The sequence below is a fragment of the Schistocerca gregaria genome, chromosome 8 (assembly GCF_023897955.1).
Source record: "Schistocerca gregaria isolate iqSchGreg1 chromosome 8, iqSchGreg1.2, whole genome shotgun sequence".
Classification (NCBI taxonomy): Eukaryota; Metazoa; Arthropoda; class Insecta; order Orthoptera; family Acrididae; genus Schistocerca; species Schistocerca gregaria.
Window position 1 is genome coordinate 353,997,224 of NC_064927.1, and position 13,547 is coordinate 354,010,770.

At 44.7% G+C, this 13,547-nt stretch overlaps 1 protein-coding gene across 1 annotated transcript in view; it reads left to right on the forward strand.

Annotated features, from left to right (window-relative positions):
- LOC126284307 (RYamide receptor-like) overlaps positions 1-13,547 on the forward strand; it is a 1,455,467-nt gene that overhangs the window by 1,394,938 nt on the left and 46,982 nt on the right. The window lies entirely within an intron of this gene.

The window sequence follows — 13,547 nt, forward strand, 5'->3', positions numbered from 1 at the left end:
ATGCTTAATATCTCTGTGTGAATGCCGACACGACACCTGCATTGACCTCCACTCCATTCCACACGCCTCTCTCTGTATGCGTGTGAAATGCGCTGTGTTGAGCCTCACTGGGGACTGAGGGGCGCCGTGTGTCCTATATTTTTGAACCTCTTCCCCAGGGAAATTCTGTGAAACCCAGCACATCTTCGTAGAGCGTGCGATAATTTCCCTTAAGCTTCTGAAAAGCGAGCCACATTATCACGAGACAGCTGATAGGGAGCAATGACCGCTGGCTTTTCACGTAGCTGCAACACAACTTGCCAGAATTTATTTTGCGACGCACATTTGCTGTTGACTCCTATTTTTCGTTTGTGTAACTCATAAAATATGCGATCATTTAACGAGTAAGTAAAGCAATACATTTTCGATATCACACCAACCAGATGACAGCCGCCTTCAGACAGAGATTTTTATTCAGAGAGTTACGTCTACTTAACACACATCGTTTGGTGTAGGAATTCGTTTTATAATCTTGTAAAACCTCATAAAAACGACGTGATAGGTAAGAATTTGTTTTCCACAACTAAATGATTATAAAAAATTTATCCGTGGACAACAAAACGCGACAGGTTGCGAGGTACAATGTCAAAACTACATTCAGGATGGTTCAGATGCCTCTAAGCACTATAGGACTTAACATCTGAGGTCCTCAGTCCCCTAGACTGAGAACTACTTAAACCTAACGACATCACACACATTCCTGCACGAGGCTGGATTCGAGCCTGCGAGCGTAGCACCAGACCGGTTCCAGATGGAAGCGCCTAGAACCGCTCTCCCGCAGCGGCCGGCTACATTCTGGACTAAAGGAAGGCCACTTGTAAATTAAGTTCTAATTTTTGGTATCCGTGTATTAAACTACTTGCTCTAACGCTCTATTAAATCTGTGAGTTAGTATAATGAGTGTAAATAACATGTCTTTTGCACTGAATGTGTTTTCATTTGATGTTTTCTAAAGCTCTCAGCGAACATAAACATATGTTACTTGGTCTTCTGAAGTACGTTTAACCCAGTTTGAAATAAGAACAATTATTCACACCGTCTTTGTGACTCCATTACGCTTTTACCCGTATCTGATTTACAGCAATTTTTTTGTAGTCATCCAAGTTTCCTACATCTACTTGGTTACTCTGCAATTCAGTCTTAAGCACCTGGCAGAGGATTCATCGAACCATTTTCATACTACTTCTCTACCATTCCACTCTCGATAGGTACGTGGGAAAAAGGAACACCTAAATCATTCCGTTCGAGCTCTGATTTCTCTTATTTTATTATAATGATCATTTCTCCCTACGTAGGTGGGTGTCAACAAAATATTTTCGCATTCTGGAGAGAATGTTAGTGATTGAAATTTCGTAAATACCAATGACACTCTCACCCCTAAGGCGCGATAACACGAAACGGCTGCCCTTCTTTGCACTTTTTCGATGTCCTCCGTCAATCCTACCTGGAATGATCCCACACTACACTGAGCAGAGGACAGACAAGTGTACATCTACAACTACATCTACATTCATACTCCGCAAGCCACCCACAGGTGTGGGGCGGAGGGCACTTTACGTGCCACTGTCATTACCTCCCTTTTCTGTTCCAGTCGTGTATGGTTCGCGGGAAGAAAGACTGTCTGAAAACCTCCGTGCGCGCTCGATTCTCTCTAATTTTACATTCGTGATCTCCACGGGAGGTATAAGTAGGGAGGAGGCAGTATATTCAATACCGCATCCAGAAACGCACCCTCTCGGAAACTGGCGAGCAAGCTACACCGCGATGCAGAGCGCCTCTCTTGCAGAGTCTGCCACTTGAGTTTGCTAAACATATCCGTAACGCTATCACGGTTACCAAATAACTGTGTGACGAAACGCGCCGCTCTTTTTTGGATCTTCTCTATCTCCTCCGTCAACCCGATCTGGTACGGATCCCACACTGATGAGCAATACTCAAGTATAGGTCGAACGAGTGTTTTGTAAGCCACCTCCTTTGTTGATGGACTACATTTTCTAAGGACTCTCCCAATGATTCTCAACCTGGTACCCGCCTTACCAACAATTAATTTTATATGATCATTCCACTTCAAATCGTTCCGCACGCATACTCCCAGATATTTTACAGAAGTAACTATTACCAGTGTTTGTTCCGCTATCATATAATCATACAATAAAGGATCCTTCTTTCTATGTATTCGCAATACATTACATTTGTCTATTTTAAGGGTCAGTTGCCACTCCCTGCACCAAGTGCCTATCCGCTGCAGATTTCCTGCATTTCGCTACAATTTTCTAATGCTGCAACTTCTCTGTATACTACAGCATCATCCGCGAAAAGCCGCATGGAACTTCCGACAATATCTACTAGGTAATTTATATATATTGTGAAAAGCATTGGTCCCATAACACTCCCCTGTGGCACGCCAGAGGTTACTTTAACGTCTGTAGACGTATCTCCATTGATAACAACATGCTGTGTTCTGTTTGCTAAAAACTCTTCAATCCATCCACACAGCTGGTCTGATATTCCGTAAGCTCTTACTTTGTTTATCAGGCGACAGTGCGGAACTGTATCGAACGCCTTCCGGAAGTCTAGGAAAATAGCATCCACCTAGGAGCCTGTATCTAATAATTTCTGGGTCTCATCAACAAATAAAGCGATTTGGGTCTCACACGATCGCTGTTTCAGGAATCCATGTTGATTCCTACAGAGTAGATTGTGGGTTTCCAAAAAAGACATGACACTCGAGCAAAAAACATGTTCTAAAATTCTACAACAGATCGACGTCGACGCATCTGCTCGACAGCCCTTCTTGAAGACTGGGACTACCTGTGCTCTTTTCCAATCATTTGGAACCTTCCGTTCCTCTAGAGACTTGCGGTACACGGCTGTTAGAAGGGGCGCAAGTTCTTTCGCGTACTCTGTGTAGAATCTAATTGGAATCCCGTCAGGTCCAGTGGACGTTCCTCTGTTGATTGATTCCAGTTGCTTTTCTATTCCTTGGACACTTATTTCGATGTCAGCCATTTTTTCGTTTGTGCAAGTATTTAGAGAAGGAACTGCAGTGCGGTCTTCCTCTGTGAAACAGCTTTGGAAAAAGGTGTTTAGCATTTCAGCTTTATGCGTGTCATCCTCTGTTTCAAAGCCATCACCATCCCGGAGTGTCTGTATATCCTGTTTCGAGCCACTTACTGATTTAACGTAAGACCAGAACTTCCTAGGATTTTCTCTCAAATCGATACATAGAATTTTACTTTCGAATTCACTGAACGCTTCACGCATACCCCTCCGTACACTAACTTTGACATAGTTTAGGTTCTGTTTGTCTGAGAGGTTTTGGCTGCGTTTAAACTTGGAGTGAAGCTCTCTTTGCTTCCGCAGTAGTTTCCTAACTTTTTTGTTGAACCACGGTGGTTTTTCCCGTCCCTCACAGTTTTACTGGGCACGTACCTGTCTAAAACGCATTTTGCAATTGCCTTCAACTTTTTCCATAAACACTCAACATTGTCAGTGTCGGAGCAGAAAATTTTCGTTTTGATCTGTTAGGTAGTCTGAAATCTGCCTTCTATTACTCTTCCTAAACAGATAAACCTTCCTCCCTTTTTTTATATTCCTATTAACTTCCATATTCAGGGATGCTGCAACAGCCTTATGATCACTGATTCCCTGTTCTGCACTTACAGAGTCGAAATGTTCGGGTCTGTTTGTTATCAGTAGATCCAAGTGTTGTCTCCACTAGGCGGTTCTCTGTTTAACTGCTCGAGGTAATTTTCGGATAGCACACTCAGTATAATGTTACTCGATGCTCTGTCCCTACCACCCGTCCTAAACATCTGAGGGTCCCAGTCTATATCTGGTAAATTGAAACCTCCACCTAAGACTATAATATGCTGAGAAAATTTATGTGAAATGTATTCCAAATTTTCTCGCAATTTTTCTGCCACTAATGCTGCTGAGTCGGGAGGTCGGTAAAAGTAGCCAATTATTAACCTAGGTCGGTTGTTGAGTGTAACCTCCACCCACAATATTTCACAGGAACTATCCACTTCTACTTCACTACAGGATAATCTACTACTAACAGCGACAAACACGCCACCACTGGTTGCATGCAATCTATCCTTTCTAAACACCGTCTGTGCCTTTGTAAGAATTTCGTCAGAATTTATCTCTGGCTTCAGCCGGCTTTCTGTACCTATAACGATTTCAGCTTCGGTGCTTTCTATCAGCACTTGAAGTTCCGGTACTTTACCAATGCAGATTCGACAGTTTACATTTACAATACCGATTGCTGCTTGGTCCCCGCATGTCCTGACTTTGCCCCGCGCCCATTGAGGCTGTTGCCCTTTCTGTACTTGCCCGAGGCCATGTAACCTAAAAAAACCGCCCAGTCCACGCCTCACAACCCCTGCTACCCGTGTAGCCGCTTGCTGCGTGTAGTGGACTCCTGACCTATCCAGCGTAACCCGAAACCCACCACCCTATGGCGCAAGTCGAGGAATCTGCAGCGCACACGGTCGCAGAACCGTCTCAGCCTCTGATTCAGACCCTCCACTCGGCTCTGTACCAAGTTCCGCAGTCAGTCCTGTCGACGATGCTGCAGATGGTGAGCTCTGCTTTCATCCCGCTAGCGAGACTGACAGTTTTCACCAAATCAGATAGCCGCCGGAAGCCGGAGAGGATTTCTTCCGATCCATAACGACACATATCATTGGTGCCGACATGAGCGACCACCTGCAGATGGGTGCACCCTGTACCCTTCATGGCATCAGGAAGGACCCTTTCCACATCTGGAATGACTCTCCCCGGTATGCACACGGAGTGCACATTGGTTTTCTTCCCCTCTCTTGCTGCCATATCCCTAAGGGGCTCCATTACGCGCCTGACATTGGAGCTCCCAACTACCAGTAAGCCTCTACGACTGCCCGGATCTTGCAGACTGAGGGGCAACCTCTGGAACAGGACAAGCAGACATCTCCGGCCGAACATCAGTATCAGCCTGAGACAGAGCCTGAAATCGGTTCGTCAGACAAACTGGAGAGGCCTTCCGTTCAGCCCTCCGGAATGTCTTTCGCCCCCTTCCACACCTCGAGACGACCTCCCACTCTACCACAGGTGAGGGATCAGCCTCAATGTGGGCAGTATCCCGGGCAGCCACAGTCGTAGTCCGATCGGGGGATGCGTGGGACGAGCTGGCCGTCCCCAACAAACCCCCATCCGGACCCCCACAGTGATGCCCATCGGCAACAGCCTCAAGCTGTGTGACCGAAGCCAACACTGCCTGAAGCTGGGAGCGAAGGGATGCCAACTCAGCCTGCATCCGAACACAGCAGTTGCAGTCCCTATCCATGCTAAAAACTGTTGTGCAAAGAACGTTTGTATTAATCTACAGAGAGCGCAAACAATCCGACACAAAATTTAAACGGTTATTAAAATACAAGACTGCCAAGTAAATGCAGTAATGCTGCTACTTGCGCACTGCTGACACACTGCTTGGCGGCGGAAGGAGACTACGAGATTTTACACTATTCAGGTACTAAAACGCGATGCTACAACTCTCAAGTACTATAATACGCCCGAAATTTATGAATTAAATAATGCAAGTACCAAAACCACCCAAAGAAATTAAGAATTAAACTATGTAACAAATGAGTGAGCTATGAGTATACGACTTGCTGCTGCAGCTGCTTATCCAACGGCGGCAGGGAGCACACTGTAATGTAGGTTGTCTCTTTAGAGGGTTTGTCGCATCTTCTAAGTGTTCTGCCAACAAAGCGCAGTCATTGTTTCACCTTCCCCAAAATATTATCTGTGTGGTCTTTCCAAATTAAGTTGTTCTTAATTGTAATTCCTAGGTATTTAGTCGAATTGACAGCCCTTGGATTTGTGCGATTTATCGTACACCCAAAATTTATCGGATTTCTTTTAGTACCCATGTGGATGACTTCTCACGTTTCTTTGTTTAGTGCCAATTGCCACTTTCCACATCATACATAAATTCTCTCTACATCATTTTGTAATTGAAATCGATCGTCTGATGATTTTACTAGACAGCGTTCGCCCCCGGTAGCTGAGTGTTCAGCGCGACGGACTGTTAATCTTAAGTTCCCGGGTGGGTTGGAGATTTTGTCCGCTCAGGGACTGGGTGTTGTGTTGTCCTAATCATCATCGTTTCATCCCCATCGACACGCAAGTCGCCGAAGTGGCGTCATATGGAAAGACTTGCACCAGGCGAGCGGTCTACCTGACGGGAGGCCCTCGTCACTCGCTTATATATACTAGACGGTAAATTACAGCATCATTTACAAACAATCTAAGGGGGCTGCCCAGACTACCGTCTAGATCATTTATGTAAATCTGGAACAGCAAAGGGCCTATGACACTACCTTGCCGAACGCCTGATATCACTTATGTTCTACTCGATGATTTACCGTCTATCACTACGAACTGTGCCCTCTCTGAGAGGAAATCACGAATCCAGTCACACAACTGAGACGATACTCCATATGCACGCAATTTGATTAATAGTCGCTTGTGTGGAACGGTATCAAAAGCGTTCTGGAAATCTAGGAATATGGAATCGATCCTAGATTTATCGTCTTTATATGATTTACCTGATGTGGCAATAAAATGCAGCCGAGCCTGCTTTTTGTCATGGGAATTGCTGAAGAGAATAGCTCCGTGTGGCCCACAGCCTCTTGGCGGCCTCATTGCAGACGGCCGGAGCATTGCCGTCTGTCTGACACAAAACTGTCGCCTGTGTGATGGGCATCTTCGAAGCACTGACTTGCTCTTGGCTGCTGCCACCACAGGTGTTAAGCCTTGGCACTACATTGTTACCCTTGTCCAACAAGATGCGTGGTTGGATCAAGGGATTTATAGCAGTGACAACTCAATACAATCTTCGTAGCATAGTGAAAACAGCAAAAATTAATTCGGACATACGTCATCCAATGTTACAGGGCCATTACTGTTCCAAATATTTATAAATGATGCGGATGATAAAGCTTAAAATCCTATGGAGATGTTCACCAATGTGAAACGAATGGTACAGGACACTTAGTCTGTTACCACAAGTTAGGGTCTTTCTGCTCCAGATGCCCATCACACAGGGGACAGTTTTGTGTCAGACAGACGGCAGTGCTCCGGTCGTCTGCAATGAGGCCGCCAAGAGGCTGTGGGCCACACGGAGCTATTCTCTTCAGCAATTCCCATGACAAAAAGCAGGCTCGGCTGCATCCTATTGCCACATCAGTTAAATCATATAAAGACGATAAATCTCAGATCGATTCCATATTCCTAGATTTCCAGAACGCTTTTGATACCGTTCCACACAAGCGACTATTAATCAAATTGCGTACAGTGTGAGGGAAGTATGACTGATTAAGTGGCTCTGTGACTTCTGTGGGTAATGCAATTTTGCCTTCACCAACCCGACAAGTGGAAGATGTAATGGTTGAAGAATATCTCTAGATTCTTCACTAACTTCTGATTCTTGAAATTTAGTAATTCTGCAAAGTAACTTGCACCCGTCTTCAACAGTCTGCCAATTCAAGTTATTCAACATTTGTGATGATGCCCTGCCATGAGTCAAACAACTCTGTGACCATTTGTGCTCCTTTCTTTATATAGGGGACAGTGTTGCACTTTCGCACACTCGTCAAACTTTCACCACTGCCCAGCTCTCTAGCACACTGTCAGAAAAAAGTCGCAACACTAAAAATAAATAAAGTACAGTGATGTAATTACAGGAATACATTTATCTATATAACCTATTTCAATGATGAACATTGCAAGACCACTGATTAAAGTAAATGTGAGATAAGCCACTGAAAATGTGACATGCTGGTACTTTAATAACCTGTGTAACCCCCGAAACGTTGAGTGCAAACATGCAAACGTGCATGAACTGTGTTGTGGAGATGCTGGAAGACATATCTGTTTGCAATTGGTCGGTCAATACATGGCCGTTAATGTTAGCAGTGCGTGAGGCTACAGTTGTCATCTGATTATGTTCCATACATACTCGATTGGAGACACATCTGGTGATCTAGCAGGCTAACGCAGCATTCGACTTTCTGTAAAGCGAGTGGGGTTACAACAGCAATATGTGGGCGAGCATTATCCCGTTGGACAACACCCCCTGGAATGCTGTTCATGAATTGCAGTACAGGAGGTCGAATAACCAGACTTACGTAAAGACTTGCAGTCAGATTCCAAGGGATATCCACGAGAGTGCCCCTACTGCCACACGAAACCGCTGCCCTGACCATAACTCCAGGTGTAGGTCCAGTGTACCTAGCACGCAGACAGGTTGGTTGCTGGACCTCGACTGGCCTCCTAGCCAACATATGGCCATCACTGGCACCAAGGTACAAAAAGTTTCATCAGAAAACACAACCGATCTCCACCCTGCCCTCCAATGAGCTCTCGCTTCACACCACTGAAGTCGCAAGTGACGGTGGTGTGAGGTCTGTGCAATGCACGCTAACCAATTTGTAACATTTCATTGTGACAATGTGGTGGTAACTACTGCTCAGATTGCTGTTGCAGATGCAGTACGACGCGCCAGAGTGCGATTTTCTTGCGACGGTACAATCTCATGACCACCGCAATCTAGAAATGTACCTACATTCCTGCTAAGTCCTTCTGAAGTATCGCAGAAGAAACATCTAGTTTCTCGTAGTCCTATTACCCGACCTCGTTCAAACTCATTGAGGTACTGATAATAGAGTCTTTGTCACATTAAAGACATTTTGACTAACGTCAGTTCACGACGTCCAGTCTCAAAACAGTCTGACGCTCAAGACCGTTACAGTGTATGTTTAAAGCAAACCTGGTTTTCATCTTTATACTGCAGGTGCTGGCGCGAAATTTGAAAACGACTAGACATTATCTTAGCTATGTAGAAACACGCCTACCAGCTTCCGTTTATATCCCACAACTTCTCCTTGGTGCTGCGATTTTTTGCCGTCATTGAAGAAGTTCAACATACACTCCTGGAAATTGAAATAAGAACACCGTGAATTCATTGTCCCAGGAAGGGGAAACTTTATTAACACATTCCTGGGGTCAGATACATCACATGATCACACTGACAGAACCACAGGCACATAGACACAGGCAACAGAGCATGCACAATGTCGGCACTAGTACAGTGTATATCCACCTTTCGCAGCAATGCAGGCTGCTATTCTCCCATGGAGATGATCGTAGAGATGCTGGATGTAGTCCTGTGGAACGGCTTGCCATGCCATTTCCACCTGGCGCCTCAGTTGGACCAGCGTTCGCGCTGGACGTGCAGACCGCGTGAGACGACGCTTCATCCAGTCCCAAACATGCTCAATGGGGGACAGATCCGGAGATCTTGCTGGCCAGGGTAGTTGACTTACACCTTCTAGAGCACGTTGGGTGGCGCGGGATACATGGGGACGTGCATTGTCCTGTTGGAACAGAAAGTTCCCTTGCCGGTCTAGGAATGGTAGAACGATGGGTTCGATGACGGTTTGGATGTACCGTGCACTATTCAGTGTGCCCTCGACGATCACCAGAGGTGTACGGCCAGTGTAGGAGATCGCTCCCCACACCATGATGCCGGGTGTTGGCCCTGTGTGCCTCGATAGTATGCAGTCCTGATTGTGGCGCTCACCTGCACGGCGCCAAACACGCATACGACCATCATTGGCACCAAGACAGAAGCGACTCTCATCGCTGAAGACGACACGTCTCCATTCCTCCCTCCATTGACGCCTGTCGCGACACCACTGGAGGCGGGCTGCACGATGTTGGGGCGTGAGCGGAAGACGGCCTAACGGTGAGGTGGACCGTAGCCCAGCTTCATGGAGACGGTTGCGAATGGTCCTCGCCGATACCCCAGGAGCAACAGTGTCCCTAATTTGCTGGGAAGTGGCGGTGCGGTCCCCTACGGCACTGCGTAGGATCCTACGGTCTTGGCGTGCATCCGTGCGTCGCTGCGGTCCGGTCCCAGGTCGACGGGCACGTGCACCTTCCACCGACCACTGGCGACAACATCGATGTACTGTGGAGACCTCACGCCCCACGTGTTGAGCAATTCGGCGGTACGTCCACCCGGCCTCCCGCATGCCCACTATACGCCCTCGGTCAAAGTCCGTCAACTGCACACACGGTTCACGTCCACGCTGTCGCGGCATGATACCAGTGTTAAAGATTGCAATGGAGCTCCGTATGCCACGGCAACCTGGCTGACACTGACGGCGGCGGTGCACAAATGCTGCGCAGCTAGCGCCATTCGACGGCCAACACCGCGGTTCCTGGTGTGTCCGCTGTGCCGTGCGTGTGATCATTGCTTGTACAGCCCTCTCGCAGTGTCCGGAGCAAGTATGGTGGGTCTGACACACCGGTGTCAATGTGTTCTTTTTTCCATTTCCAGGAGTGTATTTTCCTTTTTAATTTATAACTGATTGCATTCGCTTTTCTTTTGGCTCGGTTTTTCATGAATTGCAAAGATTACTCTAGAAAACTAAGCTTTTCTCAGAATGTTAAAATACTTTCTCTGTTACGACATAGTCACCTACCTAGAAACAAGTGTTCTATTCAAATTTGAACGTGTTGAAATGGAGGAAATCTTGTCTACATCTACATATATACTCCGCTAGCCACCAAGCGGAGAGTGGCAGAGAGCACAGTTCGCGCCAAAGTCATCCCCCGCCCTCACTCATCTGCTCCACTCGCGGATCGCGCGAAGCGACGGAAAAACGACTGTCTGAACGCCTCAGTACGAGCTCTAATTTCATTTATCTTTCAATGGTGATCATTGCGCGATTTGAAAGTTGGTGGTAATAATATATGCTCTACATTCTCGGCGAAGATCGGATTTCTGAATTTAGTGAGCAGCCCCTTCCGTTTAGCGCGTCATCTATCTGCAAGTGTGTCCCAATGCGGTATTTAATCGTCTGTTACATTATTACGCTACTATGTACCTATAAACACCTAACTGAAATCAATTTAAGCAGAAATATTATCAAAAATCACTTACAAGTTAAATACGTTTTGAAATTGAAGCTATTGGAAAGTAACATAAATTTCCAAGTCGGGTAAAATTGTTAAGAGACCAACTAAAGTCAGTTAATTTTTCAAATACAGCCCTCAACGTAAAGTAAAACGTACTGCGCATAAATAGGATGAATAGCTGTTCAGAAATTTTTCAGAAAATTTCTAGTGGAGAACATCTGCAGTGTCGATAAAATGATTTAAAATACATTTAAAACCGCATTGTTCGTGACAAAATATTTAATGCCAATGGTAACCTGTTTCGGTGAAAATATGACCATCTTCGGGCCATGTTGCACCATGACGGAAGGCCGTGGTGGCGACCTGAGCATGTCTCGTGGATCCACGAGACGAGTTGACGCGTTCATCACCCCCGCCTTCCGTCATGGTCTAATATGGTATGAAGACGGTCACGTTTTGTCCGAAACCGGCTACCATTGCCAATAAATACTTTATTGCGGTGACGTCTGTTTTTAATTCAATTTTAAATCACAACTATTTGATTACAAGATTACCCATCAATCAAAGGAAATACTAACATTCATGCAATATATATGAATATGCGCACACGGCGAGCTAAAATGTAGCAAATACATAAAACTAATTGCAGGAAAATCGGATGCCAGCCTGAGACTCGTTGGAAGAAAACGTGATTCACTCACGAAAGGAGTAGTTTACACAACTACCAGTCGTCCGATTTTGTAGTACTGTCAGTCTGGGTCCACAACTGCTAGGATTAAAATAGGAGATAGAAAATCAAAATTTTTCTTCACGGATTCCGTTAGTAAACGCGAGACCGTCATAAAGATACACATCAAACTTCAAGATCAGACGATAAAGTGAGGTCTTGTGCAGCACGTAAAGGTGTTTTTATCATAATACCTGGTGCGTCCTTTCCAGAAAGAGTTGGGTTATATAAACTGGCGTGCACAACATAAGAACGAAAGCTTGATGTCTCACTGCTAAGTAACATATCTCGATGAAACTTGGACCACACATAGAAAGAATTGCTACAGTATACCACAGAACGTAGCTGAAAGAAATATGTTATGTGACTAACAGAAATGACACTATAACACTTACTGCCCAACAGATAGTACTGTAGCGAGAAAAACCAAATACAATACTATACTGCGCCGTGTATTACCCAATATGGTATTACGTAGCAGTAATTGTTAACCTCTGGGAGGATTTAACTAAATTGACGGTGAGTTACATAATGGATTTGGATTATCGAACCTGACTGTAATATAATAGTAGAAACCAAAGCTAAAGACTGAAATTTGGAAAATTACTTAAGAAACCAAGTTTACTTAAATGAAACAAAATGCGGTAGCCAGCCTAATTAGGCACAGTAATATGAAACATTACTTTTAAGAATCAGTGTTGAATTTTCGTAAAGGAAGGCTACCCTTACTTCTTTCTCAGAGAAGTGCAATGAACTCTACTATAACCAGACAAATGGTGCAGTGATGCTAGCGGCCATAAGTAGTAGATGCAAGTTCTCACAGATACCGTTAGCGGCTTATTTCTTCTCAGCGGTAATTACTTTGTTATATATGAGCACCAAAAGTTATGAAAGTCAGTACTAAACCAGAAATTGGATATGGACTTAGTCCTATTTCAACAGTTGCTTTCTAAATAGTAAAAATATAATGTGATTCTTCAGTTTCTCCCGGCGTATTTGTTGCTCGAACAATCCACGGGTGTACGCCCGGGTTCCCGGGTTCGATTCCCGGCGGAGTAAGGGATTTTCTCTGCCTCGTCATGACTGGGTGTTGTGTGATGTCCTTAGGTTAGTTAGGTTTAAGTAGTTCTAAGTTCTAGGGGACTGATGACCATAGCTGTTAAGTCCCATAGTGCTCAGAGCCATTTGAATCCACGGGTATATTGCCGGTTTATAGCGTCCAACGGGCACAATATTTCGACGATCAGACATGTCGCCATCGTCATGTGCTGCCGGTATACTGCCGGTTCGTAGTGTCCAACGGGCACAATATACCCGTGGATTGTTCGAGCAGTAAAAATATAATTAAAAGTCACTTGCAATAGGATTTTTACACTTATTAAGAAGTAATATTGTTTCTATTTTTATGGTTAAGGGCAATTACAGTAACTTTATCTTTCATAGGCAAAGACTTAAGTGGGAGCACTCAAACTGTCTTTTCAAATTTTACTACATAAAACAAACAAAACTGCAGAATTAATTCAAAATGCAATTAGTAATCTCATTGTTCAAGAATGTTTTCTCATATTAAGCAACACAAAAGTGAGGATACTTAAACTGTCCATTACCATAAAGCAAAGTAAACACACTTTTCTGAGACAAATTGTGAAATGCAAATTTTGGAATTATTCTTTCACTAATTTTACTCACCTCGAAGGACTTTTAAAACAGTTAATGTCAGTGATCCCTTATACAGGTCCTTAAGTATGACTTTAAATGCAGTTTACTCTAACTAACCTCAAAATAACGTGCTTCCTTTTGTCATAAGCAC